This window comes from Orycteropus afer, unplaced genomic scaffold (genome assembly GCF_000298275.1).
Source record: "Orycteropus afer afer isolate SDZICR_OR568_19922 unplaced genomic scaffold, OryAfe1.0 scaffold00020, whole genome shotgun sequence".
Classification (NCBI taxonomy): Eukaryota; Metazoa; Chordata; class Mammalia; order Tubulidentata; family Orycteropodidae; genus Orycteropus; species Orycteropus afer.
The window spans coordinates 21,135,951-21,151,930 of record NW_006921607.1 but is presented as its reverse complement, the minus strand read 5'-3'; positions in this window follow the sequence as shown (position 1 = coordinate 21,151,930).

Genomic DNA, 15,980 nt, shown 5'->3' with positions numbered 1-15,980 from the left:
GTTGAAGGGTGTGATGGAAGAATTAGGGAAGCTGACGATTGCTGATCAAGTCTTGGTCTTCTTGGGCCAGTTGCTGCAGAAGTTGTGTTTGGGCTTCCCGGGCTCGGTGCTACAGAGATAGTAGGTCAGAATTCTGATTCTGTTTTCATACATGGTCTGGCCATTGTCTGTCTGTTCACTCAATCTTTCACCCCTGTGGAGCCTGGAGGGCATGGGATCCAGAGCCTACAAGGAGGAAGCGTGTTGCTTTATGTTAGAGTGGAAAAAGGAAAACAGTGGATTGGAGGAAAGATAAAGCTTCATGTCTGGGCAGCCAGAACACTTTGTTTTGGATGGTTTCTGTGTGTGTGTGTGTGTTTTTTTTTTTTTAAATGAAGTAGGAGGTGAGATCATCCCCTAAATTTGAGAGGATGAAGGAGAATGGTGAAAGGTGGAAAAGGGAACAGTGTAATATAGAAGGAGAAGCTACCCAGGGCGATGGGAAGGATTGACTGAGCTGGTGTTGGATACCACGTAGTCAGTTTGTAAGTTTGTGAGGTTGTCTCTAGCAGGACTCAGCAGTCTAGTTGGGGCATAGATTCTAGGAGAATGGTTGATTGGATTGGTCTAAAGGATAGGGTTACTTTTTATTTCTCCACCCTGCTTCCAAATGATTGTAAAGAATTTAATGCAAATGTTTTCAGAGTACTGTATACAAATCTTATTAAAGAGATAACTCATGGAATCCAAGGTAGGTAGGGAAGGGAGATAAAGGGGAAATAAAAAAGGGAGGACCAAGGGATTTGGGGTTATAGTTTTCTTTTTGCTCCCACAGTTGTAATTGTGATTAGCTCATAGGCTCTGAGTTTCTTGGAAAAATCTCAGCTGTAGTCAGGATTTCCTGTACAGGATAACCTCAGCCCACAAGTCTTTGCTGAAATGATCTCTATGCTACTCTTCACATTAGAACTGCCACTTAGATCATAGCCAACATTATTTGCAAATTATTTTTTCTTGTTTGGCATTGGCTTACATTGATGTGTAATCACCATAGATCCAATATATTCACAGAGGGACTTTAAAGCTATGGGAGCTGTGTGGGTCTTCAAAAGGCTGTATGAATGGTGTGCATTTAATGGGCCATTTGCCCTGTGATTCAGCATTTCTTAGGCTCAGGCACTCAGTGAATTTGCTCATTAGCTTTGAGAGACAGCTTTGTAATGGAATAAAATAAAGGGAAAAGCGGGCTGTAACTTCAAAAGTTACTGTGATTAAAATCATATGGACAGCTGCTGTTCAGTATGGTGCCACCCAGTGTGAATGAAAAAGTGCTCAGTGTCAGAATGCCATTGGGCTGTAAATTCTGTTTACTATACAACTGGCCACTTCTGCCAAGCTTAAGGTTTTGGACGAGTGTGTGAATGGTGGACAAAATAACTTGATATTTGCTTTTGATTATTTTTAAAAATAACTTTTTTCTGTATTCCCGAAAATTTGGAAAATATAAATCTTACTTTAAAAAGCAGATAATCTCTTGGTTTTAACATTTAGGGTATCTATCCATCTGGTCTTCTTGCCTATGTATAAATCTACATGCATATATTTGCTAAATTGGAATCGTACTGTAGATACAGTTTTGCAACTTGCTTTCGTTAACAGTACATCCTGATCACATTCCCACGCCTTAGAGACATCATTTCAGTGGGTCTTTACATTCCTTTGTGTGGTTTATCATCATTTATTTCACGCATCCCTTCTCTGTGGAAATTTAGGTTGATTTTAGTGTTTTACTCTTACAGATGATGCAATGAGCATCTTCTAACATATAATTGTTTTAAAAGCTTGAGGCTTCTGGGAGTTCATTAGAATCAGTTGAAGGGTAGCCAGAGGCGCTGGCCGGCATTGGGGGATGAACTGGCTGTTGAACAAGGGGTCGTCTTAGCTGCCTCCTTTGAGCTCTCAATGTGAGGTCCCTTTGGAGGAGGGCATTGCATGATCTTAACTTGCAAAGCATGGAGAGGGATTGGGTACAAGCTGCAAAGTATTCAGAGATGGCTGCATGGGAAATGGGCTTAAGTGTGAAGTGTGATTATGTGTAATGTAATGGTCGAACCTCGGGAACTGCATCTTCTTTCTAATGAGTGGAGGCTGTGACTCACAGGAAAAGGGGGGTGGTGGTGGTGGTGGTGGGTTTTTTTTTTTTTTTCCTCCTCACCCTCTCGCATTCCTCATGACAGAAAATTCATAAACCGCTCTTGGTGACAGTTGTGCAAAATGAAAGGCTCTGTGAATGTGTGGAGAATAGATTATCCCAACTGCTGTTAAGCATTTGACAAATTGGGAGTTTTGTCATACATCAGAGAACAATGCAGGGAGAATAAGGAACGATGTGCATATATAAATATAACACACCTGATGGCTCCCCACATCATTTATCTTGCTGTGTGGTGCGGGGGGCAGGGTGGGCAGAGGAGGCTCAGTGGTCTCAATGAAGCCACGTGGTACATCCCATGCCAGGGTCCCATCTTAGTGTGTGTTTTAGGAGGCTCTGGGTAGTAAGTATAACATGCTTAGCTGCTAACTGAAAGGCTGGAGGTTTGAGCCCACACAAAGGTGCCTCTGAAGAAAGGTCTGGTGACCTACTTCTGACCGTTCTACGGAGCACACTTTCCTCTGACATACATGGGTGCACCATGAGTCAGAGTCAGCAGGACACAGTGGCAACCGATACTGGTGGGTCATGATCATTATAATGTTTTGAGCTGATGGGGGTGAGGGTGGTCCCTGGAACCACCGACAGGGGCAGGCAGAGTCTCAGGTCCTCCAATGGGAGGGCAAAAGGACTGCTGAACTTCCTGCAGCTTGCTGGGCAGGGATCTGGAAATACGTCTGCAACTGGGACGGACCAGGCTTAAGGCACTGATGGAGAGGTAGGGGCAGAGGAGAGGGTCACATTTGTTTCTGAGCAGCTTGGGCTCCCATCCACAGTGAACAGAAAGGATGCAGATGCCCAGGAGAGGATGGCTCAGCCTCAGTGCCAGGTGAGGAAGGAGGGTTTGGACAGAACGTTTAGTTTTGGACATTACTGAATATCTGTGTGACCTTTGGCAGGAAAGCGAATGTATCTCTTTGAGCCTCGATTTTATGATTTGTCAATTGGGATGGTGCTGCCTGCCCTTGTAGCACTGATAGCAAGATTAAATGGCATAGCATAATAAAAGTGCTTGCGTATCCATTAGCACGGTCATACCACAAAGAGAGGGAATAACAAATGTGGGTGAGGATGTTGAGAAATTGGAATCCTCATACACTGCTGGATGGGGATATCAAATGGGGCAGTCACTTTGGAAAATAGCTTGGGGGGTTTCCTCAGAAAGTTCAACATAGAGTTGCCATATGACTGAGCAGTTCCATTCCTAGGCATTACCCAGGAAGAGTAAAAACATATGTCCATAGAAAAACTTGTACATGAATGTTCGTAGCAGCATTATTCGTAATAGTCAAAAGGGGGGAACAACCCAAGTAACCATTAACTGATGAATGGATAAATAAAATGTGGCATATTCCATACAATGTAATATTATTTGACAATTAAAAGTAATGAAATACTGATACAGGATACAACATGGGTGAACCTTGAGAACATTATGCTAAGTGAAAGAAGCCAATCACAAAAGACTATGCATTTCATGATTCTGTTTATATTAAATGTCCAGCATAGGGAAATCTGTTAGAGACAGAAATTAGATTAGTGGTGAGGCAAATTGACTCAAAGATAATGAACAACAGCAAGGCTGAGGGGGAGCTAGGGGTACAGAGTTGCTTTTTGGGGTGATGAAAATGATCTAAAATTGATAAAGATGGTAGTTGCATAACTCTGTGAATATACTAAAAAGTGTTGAATTGTGTGCTTTAAATGGGTGAATGATGTGCTAAGTGAATTACATCTCAAAAAGCCTGTTACAAAAGGAAAGGAAAAAAAAAAAGGCTTTGCCCACATTAGGTTGTTGATTTAAACAACCGTTAGCCTCTTCCTATCTCACAGATACATTGGAAGAAGTTGACAAGGCCTCAGCTTTTCACGTTTAAGTCTTCATATGTGCTTCTTAAAATGTTGTCTGCTCTCCAAAATGAAACCCTGAGCCTTCATTTATGCTAAAATTGGTCACAGGCCCATCCCCTTTGTGGAATTACTGTGTCCCAGAAAATGTGGGGGGATGAGATAAAAGCCCAGAGTTTATTGGTTGAGTTCTTCTTTCATGTCTTCAGCCAGCACTCTTATCTAAGTATCTATATTGGATCTATATACCACATTTGCAATTTAATCTGCAAAAAAAAAAAAAAAAAACTGGTGTCCTGGAGAAGGGCACAGAGTTCTTCCCTTGGTCTGTCTTGGGTCTTCTTGCTATAACTGAAGTCTGCTTTCCACAGCCTGTCTAAGTCCTAGCATCTGTGGAGGCTTGGATACCTGGAGTCAAATGGAATAAGTGCCTCTTTGGAGAACAGCTCCTGGAGGCCACTGCACATTTGTCACATGTCACTGAGATCTGCATATGGATGTGAAATACATATTTAAAAATGTGCACACACTCGGCTGCACACGCGTTCTGCTCTGAATGCGTTTATCCAATTGCCTGTCACAGACCCTCCCTCAGGGGCCAGGCAGACCTAGTCACCTTTGCCTGCCAGCCCACACCCCCCTCCCATCAGTAAGTGCCCCTGAGATATCAACCCTGTTCCTTTCTCATCTTCCTTGAGGGAGGGGCTGGAAGGTTCTCCTTTGTAGCAGATCACCTAGCTCTACAGATCAATTCCTTACCTGGGTAGAAAAACATAGGGTGTCTACTGCTCCCATAGCAGCTAGCAGCCAAGAGACAGAGTGAGCACTGGATTTGCAGTCAGTAGACTCTGGTTTGAACATTGGCCGTGCCATTCAGCAGTCACGTGATATTGGGTATTTCATGTGACCTCTCTGGTCCTCAGTTTCCTCACTGGTAAAATAAAAGCATGGAATTTGGGTCTACAAATTACAATGAAATTTGGAGAATGCTTTACTTTTATGCCTCAAGGGAGAAAAAAAATGGCATAATCCAAAGCACTGAAATGTTTGGAGATACCTCCCTATGGAAAAGGAAAAGGATGGACTGGAAGCTGACATCTGGGACCATACCCAAACCTGCTGTGAGGTCCTACACCAAACCCTGGCCTCATTCTCCACGGTGATTTTTAAAACAACAAAACCAAACTTGTTGCCTTGAAGTCGATTCCATCTCTGACACTCTTCCAGTTGAGAAAGGTAAAGTCTCTGTTCCCTTCATTTGAATCTGGGCAGATCTGTGACTGCTGCTTCCCAGAGAGAAATGCCAGAGTGTGGTGCATGTGACTTCAAAGGGGAGACTTCTCAGGACACGTGTCCTCCTGGGGATGTTCTTTTTCCTAACCCACCCTGTGTGCACTGAGAAACCCAACCCCATGGAAAGCTCTAATGCTGGTGCTCACTAGTCCCAGCTGAGCTGCCCTTCAGCCAACCCTGCCCAGCTTCCAGACACGTGAGGGTAGAAGTCTGCTTGGAAGTGCATTTTCCAGCCCCAGCTGCTCTAGCCCTCGGCCATCTGAATCGCCCTGGCTGTTGCAGTCTTCCCAGTTAATGTCCCAGGCTTTGTAGAGCAGGGCAAGCCCTCTCTGCTGGGTCCCATCCCACAGAATCTGTGAACGTATTAATGTTTGTTGTTTAGATCCACTCTGTTTTGGAATGTTTGCTGAAAGCAGAAACACACGCAGACAGCCCTGACATTTACTCCTGTAGGTCACCATGGGGCTGGCCTCCACTGTTTGAACTGTCACTGCAAATACAGTCCCAGGAGGGGAACTCAGATTGAAACCCACACCTGCAAGTGGGTGGCAGTTGTCTTTGCTTCACTCACAAGATACCACTTTGAGGTGGCCAGAGTTGGGCTTAGTAAGAGTGTGTGCATGGGTGAGTGTGGCATGCGTGTGTATCTCCCCCGGTGGAGTGGTGGTGGGAGAGGTTTAGGAGCACGGACACAGGCTCCTCTGGGAAGACTCCGTCCCAGCTTCCTCCTCACTTCCTCAGCCTGTGGTGTGGCAAACAGCTCAGCTTTGTGTATCCCCCGGACTGAGCCTCCTTCCTCCCACCCTGCACCAAATCAAAGCTATTGTCCAAGGACAATGGGAGGACTCTGGTCCTTTTCATTCTGCAACAGAGAGGCACAGCTGACAACATGGGTATTTATATAGCCCTCTGGCTTTCCACAGGCCTCCTATTCATTAATGAATTAATCTTTCCTAACAGCAGTCCCCTTTATTAGAGTGGCATCACAATGCATGATGAGGATCTGACGTGGGGACTGACGCAGCAGTTAAGGCTGCTTGTGATCTGTGAGACACCCTCCCCCCACCAGCTGTGGTCATTGAGGACTTGCTCGTCCCAGGAGCAGATGAGGCCATGAGGTGGCAAGTGCAGGGTGTGGGATCTGTGAGTCCGCCCTCTGGTTATTCCTTACACAGCTTTACTGCTCTGCCTTTCAGTTTTCTCATCTGCAAAATGGGTGGGAAGAGTGATTCCAGTGGCACACAGCATTGGCATGATTAGATGTTGTGCAGAGATGCTTCGTAACATGACACATGTGTTCATTGCCATTGCTCTGGGCCCAAATGAAGAGGCTATAACTGACTGTAGGTGCATAGAAGGTGAGGGTCTGAAGAGCAGGATGAAAAAAAATTAAGTAACCATTGAGTTGGTTCTGACTCCTGGTGACCGTGTGTGTGTCAGAGTAGAACTGTGCCCCAGAGGGTTTTCAGCAGCTCACAAGTAGATCACCAGGCCTTTATTCTGAGGCCCCTCTGGGTGGACACTAACCACCATCATTTCAGTTAGCAGCTGAGTACGTTGCCATTTGTACCACCCAGGGACTCCAGAACTGGGTGAAGACCCCTTAAATCTACCTGGCTCACGATGATAATGAAGACCCTGCAGCAAAAGCAAGAACCTCCCGAACCCTCTGCCCCCCACATACCATTGGTCCCTCTTCACCAACAAGCTTCTGTCTCACTACACTCCCAGCCCGGTATACTCTGCCCACCTCCCTATGCCTCTGCCTGTAACACCCTCACACTTGTTACCTATACGCTGCCTCTCACGATCGTTCAGGCGTGTTCAGATTTCATTTCATTTCATTTCTGTATGTCCAGGGAGCATTTTATTGCTGCTTCAAATTTAAGAGTTGTCATTGATGAGTGATAAAAACTTAAAGGTGATGTCCTGCATAGCCCTGAAGCTTCTGACTATTGGTTTGGACAGACATAGCACTGTATTTCTCTCCAGCCCGGAGAGGCATCCCACCCATGATTGGTAGGTTGGTCATAGCCTCCAATTCTGAGATCTGGCCTTTGCTTAGGAAGATGCTTGGGGCTGTCCTTAATTCAGAATGTGTGGCTTTGTCTAACAAATGTAGTGCCAACTGAATGGATGCTTCTCTATATTGGTGCTTGTCATGGTAGAAAAGGTGGAGATAACTCTGGAAGTAACAACCAAGAGACCATTTACAGCAAGCAGATTGATCACATTGGGTGTGAGGGGAGAAAGTTTCTTTTGTGCTGCAATGTCACTTGGCTTTTCACTTGAACACAGTGTTTCTTGATCTCTTTGTCATGATCACCTCTTACACCCCAAGCATTTCCAGACATACCTTTTTCCTAATTGTCTCCCCCATGAAACGTCAATACTATAGACATACCGTATATTTCTATTATGTATTATGTGTATAAACCAGTTGCATTGGAGTCCATTCTGACTCCTGGTGACCCCATGTGTGTCAGAGTAGAACTGTACTCCACAGGGTTTTCAATGGCTCATTTTTTGGAAGCAGATATCTATGCTTCACATAATACATAATACAAGATTTTCTTCACCTCCAGTAACCAATGTTCACCTCTTGAGGGTGCTACTGCCCCCACCAAGCATGCATGCTTAAACAGTCCACATTACACAGGAGAGTCAGAAGGGAGCAGCAGCCAGGTTGGGTTTCTTTAGAAGTTCTGCTACTCCCACCAACCCCTTTTCTATTTGTTCTAGTTTATTCTGTTTAGATGCTGTAGAATAAAGAACAGTGACCCAGTGACCTTACGTTCAGTACTGTCCATTATGGTAGCCACTAGACACATGTGACTACTGAAATTTAAATTTAAATAAAACTGAAAAAGTCTATACCTCAACTGCATTAGCCACATTCCAATGCGCAGTAGCCTCATGTGGCCAGTGGGGACCATGTGGAGACAGCACAAGTGTATTTGATGCCTATCATGGCATGTAGTCCTATTGGACAACACTTGAACAGGTGCCTCATAAATGTGGCAGATAGTCTGACCACAGATACACTGGCATCCCCTGTGCTAGACCAACCCGGATGCTCCTTGGGTAGCCATTCTCCTGGGATGCTTAAAATGTCTTTGGTTTATAACGAGATACAAACCTGTGAGTATTATCAATTTCTGTCTGCCTTCCCCTTCCCTTTACTGCACTGACCCTGTGTCTGAAATCAGGCAGACCTGGTGGCGATCCCAGCCCTAATGCTATTTTTTGTTCTTGGACGAGTTGCTTAGCTTCTTTGAACACCAGTTTCATCACTTGTCAGTGGGGATCGTGCTTTCTATATCACAGGCTTGTTGTTTCTCTGTTACGTGTGTGATTCATCGAGAGAACATATTTTATCAGCCAAAAGGCATTATACGAATGGTGGTAGCAACTCCCCCAGGGACCAACACATGGCATGTGCTCTGCAAATGTTGGTTGAATTAGCGATTGTTATTTTCTTTCAGAAATGTGTGAGCAAGCAGCAAGTCTGTAGCTTCCTCTTTCCCACCCCTTCCCAACCCCAGTTTTTTTTGCTAAAGTACTCAGTTAGTGTTGGTCCCTCATCCTTCTGCTCACAGATTGGCTTTGGTGAGGCCCCTGCTCTGCCTTATCAACTCTGGGAATTGCTCTTATGTGTCCCTTATATGTGTGTCTCCTGGTGACCTTACATGGTCTAGGAGAGCAGTTGTATTGAGTGGAAGGGGCCTCTCAAGGAGAAAGAAGTAAAGGGCATGAGGTTGCAAATAGACTCAAGGAAAATCAGGAGCCACGGAAGGGTCAGAGGGCTCATAGTGTTGTCCAAAGCAGCACTTGTCAAACCTCAGTGCCCATGTAATCACTGGCAATCTTTTTATATGCAAATTTGGATTCCCTAACTTGGGGGTAAAGTCAAAATTCTGCTTTTCTAACAACTGTCAGGTGATACCCTTCCTGCTGCTCTACCTAGGGTCTGAGGGCCCACCTCCCTTAGTGTCTCTGGGACGCTTGGTCAGTATGGACACTCCAGGGCCTTACTGGACACTCCTTGGTCCTGGCCTATACTTTGCATCAGATCAATGGAATCGTACTCTCTGGGGCCAGGGACTGTTGACCAGTTCTCTGAGTGATTTGGCTGCAGCTTGGAATGCTCCAACTTGTGACCTGTCACTGAGGTGGGAGGTCCTAAGTTCCTACAGGAAGAGGAAAGACCCCCTTTCCTGGTATTCAGGCACTTCTGCAGAGCAGCACCCGGAGGATGCTTCTAATGCTGGGAGCTCAGTGTTTGCTCACAACCTTCTTTCTGCCAGTTTCTAAAAGTCTTGGCTATTTAAGGCAATTATTCACAAACTTCACCAGGAGCACTCTGCCTTCAAGGTCTAAAGCATATTTGGATAAGATAGTGAGACGTTTCGGAAAATTGAGGTTGAGGATCAATGGCTGAGGCCAAGCCATGAGCTCAGCTACAATTACTCATGTAGCCCTTGACCTTTTGTGGAGATGTCTGAGAAGTGAGTAAATTAACCCCAGCAGGGAGTGACAAGGGCTTGCAGACTCTCAACTCCTCTCATTTGGGCTGAGGAGCAGACCTGGGCCTGGGTAATCAGTGTTGAGATGTCTACCTGGCCCCCTAAATCTCCTGCTCTTCTTGTCTACACCCAAGCAAGGGTAACAGCCTCACTGTAGACTGTGTCCTGAGGGTCGATACTGGCCTGAGGCAGAAAGTGGCTGGAGCCTCACCTTAGGATATAGACTGAGCCATGATGAACCGTCAAGGTGGTAAGGTTCTGACTGTGTGACACAAGTCTTAAATTAGGATTTGGCCTGGCTCCAGGGCAGATGTAACTAGATTCTTCATGAGCTTCTGAGGCCTTGGTCCTGGCCTATACTTTACATATGCCTCAATGCCTGTAATACTCAGCTCCTCTCTATCACTTCTCCACTTGTGAGTTACATTCCCATTTCAGGGCTGCTGAGACCAACAGAGGCTCTGATATGTTCTTCTTCTCTTGACCTGGAGTGGATTCCAGCTTTTGCGTTGTCGTGTTGATGAACAATACTGAAAGTATCATGGACTGCAAAAAGAATGAACAAAAATCTATCCTGGAAGAAGTGCAGCTGGAATGCTCCTTGGAAGTGAGAATGGCCAGACTTCATCTCACTTACTTTGGTCAGGTTGTCAGAAGGAACCATCCCCTGGAGAAGGATGATATGCTTAAAGTAAAGTGGAGGGTCAGCAAAGAGAGGGGAAGGCCCTCAATGAGATGGATGGATGCAGTGCTGCAACAATGGGCTTGGGTATAGCAAAGATGGTGGGGCTGATGCAGGACTGAGCAGTGTTCCGTTCTGTTGTACACAGGGTCGCTATGAGTCGGAGCTGACTCGATGGCACCGAACAATAATATCATGCCATTTCCATGATCTTTGGTATATTTGCTTCCATTGTTTTAGCTATTGTCAGTATTTCTCATTGAGAGCTTCCTTCATTTTCACTGACCCTCTACTTGACCAAACATGATGTCTTTTTCTAATGCTTGGTCTTTCCTGATGACATGTCCAAAGTAAACAAGCTGAAGGTAGAGGATCTTTTATATTAAGTGTATGGTGCAGGGATAAGATAATTTACCAACCAAGTCTGCCAAGAGTCTGGATGGAGGCACAGGCAGAGCAGACTCTATCTGGAAAATAGTCGAGGCCTACAAAGAAGGAAGGTATAGGTGGTGTGGTGTGTGACAACCATTCAGCTAATGAAGAACACAGGCAGAGTGGAACAGAAGTAGAATTTATTTCTATATAATTTTTTAATCAGTGTGTCCTATTTTTTCTGCATTGACATCAGTCTTATGGGTACTGTTACAAATTTAATTAAATGCCCAAAAATTGTATGTTGTAAATCCTAACTTCTATGTCTGTGGTTATATTCCCATCTGGGAATGGGTTATCTTTGTTATGTTACTGAGGCAGGATTAATATAAGGGGTCTCTTAGGTCAATCTCATTTTAGATATAAAAAAGATAAAACAAGTGAGCGAAGGAGAGATGGGGAAGATAAATGTCAGGCCACATGGAGATCTCCAAGGAAACAGGAAGCAGAAGCTGAAGAGACAAGGACTTTGTTTGCTCCAGAGCGGACCCTAGAGCCTTGCTCTGAGTTAGGACTTCTGGGCTCCTAAACTGTGAGAAAATAAATTTCTGTTTGTTAAGGTCATCACTTGTGATACTTCTGTTATAACAGCACTACATAACTAAGACAGGTGCTATTTTGCCCATTTGGGAAGCTGTAAACCTCTGGTGTTCTGGAATCATGTAGGGATTAGACTTAAAGTGTCCTGGCTCTTGGGACCTTAGGAGGACTTATTGGCCCCAGTGGTTGAGCAGGACCCAGAGAACTTGGGTTTAAGCATCTCCACCTAGCTCCCTAGTTTATGCATGTACAAAACAGACATTAGAACAGTGCTCCATGTATGTTGTTGTTGTTGTTGTTATGTGCCATGGAGTCGGACTCGATTCAGAGCAACCCCGCCTTGGGTTTCTGAGGCAGTATCACTATGGGAGTAGATTGCCCAGTCTTCCTTCCAAGGAGTGGCTGGTGGATTTGAACCACCAGCCTTCTGGTTAGCAGTCAGGTGCCTTAGGCACTATGCTACCAGAGCTCCCGAACTATATAATTAAGTTTTAAATTATGTTTATCAAATGTGGGGGATTGAATATACTTCATATTATGATTTTCTGAAATGTACTACTTAGTTACGCCATTGCTTTACTGGGCTCTGTAGTTACATCATCTTTCAATATACTACACAATTTACATTTTCAATATTTATTGCTAACTAACTAGAATACAATATTATTGTAGGGAATATTTTTCTCACTTTTTTATTACTTTATTTCTAAATTAGAATAGTATCTGATACCAGATGGGCATTAAATATATAGGCACCAAATTAGAGGGAGAATAAATGAGGAGATGCAGAAAATAACCCTACTGAAAAGTGTCTTCTACTTACTGTCTCAAAACAACAGTAAGAGTCTATGACCAGATACTTTTTTGTTTTCTTTTGGGAGGGTTTACAGGTCAAAAATGAAGTCTAAGTTTGGATAATTTCAAGATTCATTAGGATTAATTTTTGCAATCCCAAATGCCTCCTGAATTTTCTCATGATCTAGTGGCTAATTACCAACACAGCGCACTAAAGAATGTTATGTCAACCTGCTAGTTCACCATAATACCTGTTGGTCTGTGTTCATAAATTTTAAAGGACTATGTATGGATGGTCATCTTCTGTGGAAGCATTTGAATGATGTGAAACAGTTACATAAACTTACAAAATTACCCCAGATGAATTTAGATCTCAGCTGTATTCACAGCCCTTAAAGTATAGTTCTTATTAACTGGGATACTGCTGGGTGTTGTCAGGAAGTCCTGAGTGAGATGATGTATAGATAACCATTCGTTTTTCCTAGATAACAGAAGGGATTATTGTTCAGGTGGTTATCCTGATCTGTCATCAACGACTTTAATTAATAAAGTACTCAGTACCTTTGTCAATCTCTGTTGCAAAAGTGTTTTCACATTGTTGTAAGCCTTTATTGTCCTAAGCTGTATCTTGTGAACACATTACATAGAGTCCTATACCCCATGGTAGTATTAGTATATCTCTAAGGTATCCTTGGTAGCTAGTATTTCTTCTTCCCTCATCTATTTTACAGAGGTTGGACTTATTTCCAGGATATAGGTACAACATCCCCTTGTGAATGCAGGTCTCAACTGGACATTTGAGAATCTCAGGCCATGAACACCATGATAATATTAGGAAAAGGGAGGACACCAAATTGTGCACATAAGAGATAGAAGACAGATGCTAATACCAACCAGTATGCCCACAATACTGCATTATCATTAACACCAAACACCAGGCTAAAAATAAACACACAAACACCTGAGAGAATCAGACGGGGATCAGTGAACAGGAGTATACTCTAGACCAAGGATAGATTCAGCACAGACTAATCTTGCACAGATACCAGTGGTACAAAACACTTGTAATCCTTCCAGAAACAACAGAATACAGACATAGAATAATCCCTCACAGACACTCAGACACTGGGCGAGAGATCCAATGGATCTACGAACTCAGGAATACAGTACTAGGGGATACCATATGCAATTGGCACAACAAAATACGTAAAAGCCTTGTTCCTCATCCTACATTGGCAAGTAGTGACTGCAGTCTTAGAAGCTTTCAAGCGGCCATCTAAGATGCAGCTAATGGTCTCCTATCATTGGAAGAGAAGAAGAGTGCAAAAAAAAGGTATTAAAAGGTATTTGGAAGCAATCAGCCTTAGGACACGATGGCCCTTGAGACCAGAACTAGATGGTGCCCGGCTACCAATGCCAACCACTCAGGAAAAGATCTAATCTGGAGATCTTGGATAGAGTGGGAGGAAAAACATGGAATAAAATCCAAAACCTCAAGGATAACCAGAATTACTGGTCAGATGGAGTCTGGTGAGACCCCCAATACTATGGCCCTGGGAAACATTCTGGGCCTGGGAATAAAACTCACTCCCAGGGGCTGGCTCTCAGCCCAATAGTAAACAAGATGTATACGTAGGCCACTCAACCCAGGGTGACACACCCGCACATTCTATGGAAATGCATCCCTTGGGTGCTCTGTGTATAGGTCTCCCTTTCTCCCACCATAACTGCTCACACTGGTGCTGGGTTAGAAGAAAAATAATCAGAAGAAGAGAAAGAGCTCTGCCACAGGATATTATCCAACAGTACCTCAGCAATGTTTGCTCTGGGGTAGTCTTTTTTTTTTTTTTAATGGTTTTATATATGTGTGTGTATACATTATATGTATGTATATGTATATACATACATATGTATGAAGACACTTTGGTGACGTAGCAGATAAAGCATTTGGCTGCTAACCAGAAGGTCATAGGTTCAAACCTACTAGCTGCTCAATGGAAGGAAGATGGAATTATCTACTTCCGTAAAGATTTACAGCCTCAGAAACCCAATGGGGTCACTGTGAGTCAGAATCGACTTGATGGCAGGGAGTTTGGTATATATATATATGTGTATGCATATGTAGTAACACATTTGCCATTTCATTTTTTCATGTGTACAATTTTTTACATGTACAGTTCAGTAATATTAATCATGTCATGCAACCATTGCTACTATCTATTTCTGAATTTTTCCTTCACCTTCAAGAGAAACTCAGTGCCCAATAAGCAATAATTCCTCACTTCCTCATCCCTTCTGCCATTGGTAGTAATTTGGTCTCTATATTGGTGGAATTCAACATTTGTCATTTTGTGACTGATAATGCTCACAGCATAATATTTTTAAGATGGATCCATGGTATAGCATGGATTAGGACTTCATTTCTCTTTGCTTGCATAGTATTCCATTGTGTATATGGATCACATTTTGTTTATTCTCCTGGGTATTCTTGACTGTACTTTCTTTATGAGATGAAGGTCTAAATTCTAGTATGGTCCAGAACAAACCAGATTTCCTGTCACCAAAGGGATTGCTTGGCCCTTCTGCCTGCTTCTCAGCATCACTAATTCAGATGAGTATCTAAAGTTGCACAGGCTCTGCAATTGAATAGGGAGAAAAGGGAAGACAAAATGTAAAACGAACGGGTTCTCATCGGATGACTCTGTTTAGAAGATCAGGAAATGCAGAGGTGGGAGATTGTGGGGGAGAAACAATAACTAGAACATTGTTGACTCATGGCAGTCCACCTTCAGCAGGAAGTCTTGATTGGGCCCTGTTTCTTGAAGCCACCCCATAATGGGCATTGCTTGTGTGGGAAAGCCAAGAAACTATTTGCAGACACCTGGATCTATTTCTCAGTTTTCTTTCTTTCTGGTCTATTTATGTGCCAGCCCCTTGTTGTTTGCTTTATCCTACAAATTTCTTTTTACAATAAGACAAAGGAAAAGGAGAAGAGATATGGGTTCTGTGGTGACTATTGAATCTGGAGTTCCTAAGGCAGCTGTGGGTTGAGAAGAGCTGGATGTTGGTGTAGGAGGGTCTGAAAGGTGGATGGGGAATGATTATTACTCACTGTGAGCTCCACTTTCCTCTCTCCTGGGAATCTTGGGAAATGCATATGGAGCAATGAAGCTGAAGCACCATCCTTGACCATCAGTTGAGTAAGGTTTTGAGACCTTTCTCTTAGTCTCCAGGTTGCACTTCTTAACACATTCTACTCAGCTCCCCTTTTATCCGTTGTCTACCTATCATTCAGAATGAATTTCTGAAAGCATAAATCAGATCATGTCACTCTTCTGCTTAAAATCTCTAGGAGCTTTATATTTAGGAAAAAATACAAACCCTTCACTTATTGTGGCTTACAAGGCTGCATGATTCTCCTGCACTTAACTCTCAAAACCCATTTCTTCCTCTTTTCCACTCTATTCACTGTGCTACAGTCTCATCAACTTTGTTTTCCCTGGGACTCTCCAAGATCTTTCTACCTATTTGCACTTGACATTTTCTCTGTCTGCAATGTTCTTAGCCATAGATCTTCACTTGGTGCAGCTCCTTCTCATTTTTATCTCAACTTGACTATCATCTCTTAGGCCAATCTAAATCTTAACCATCTCCTGTCACCATCTCTTATATA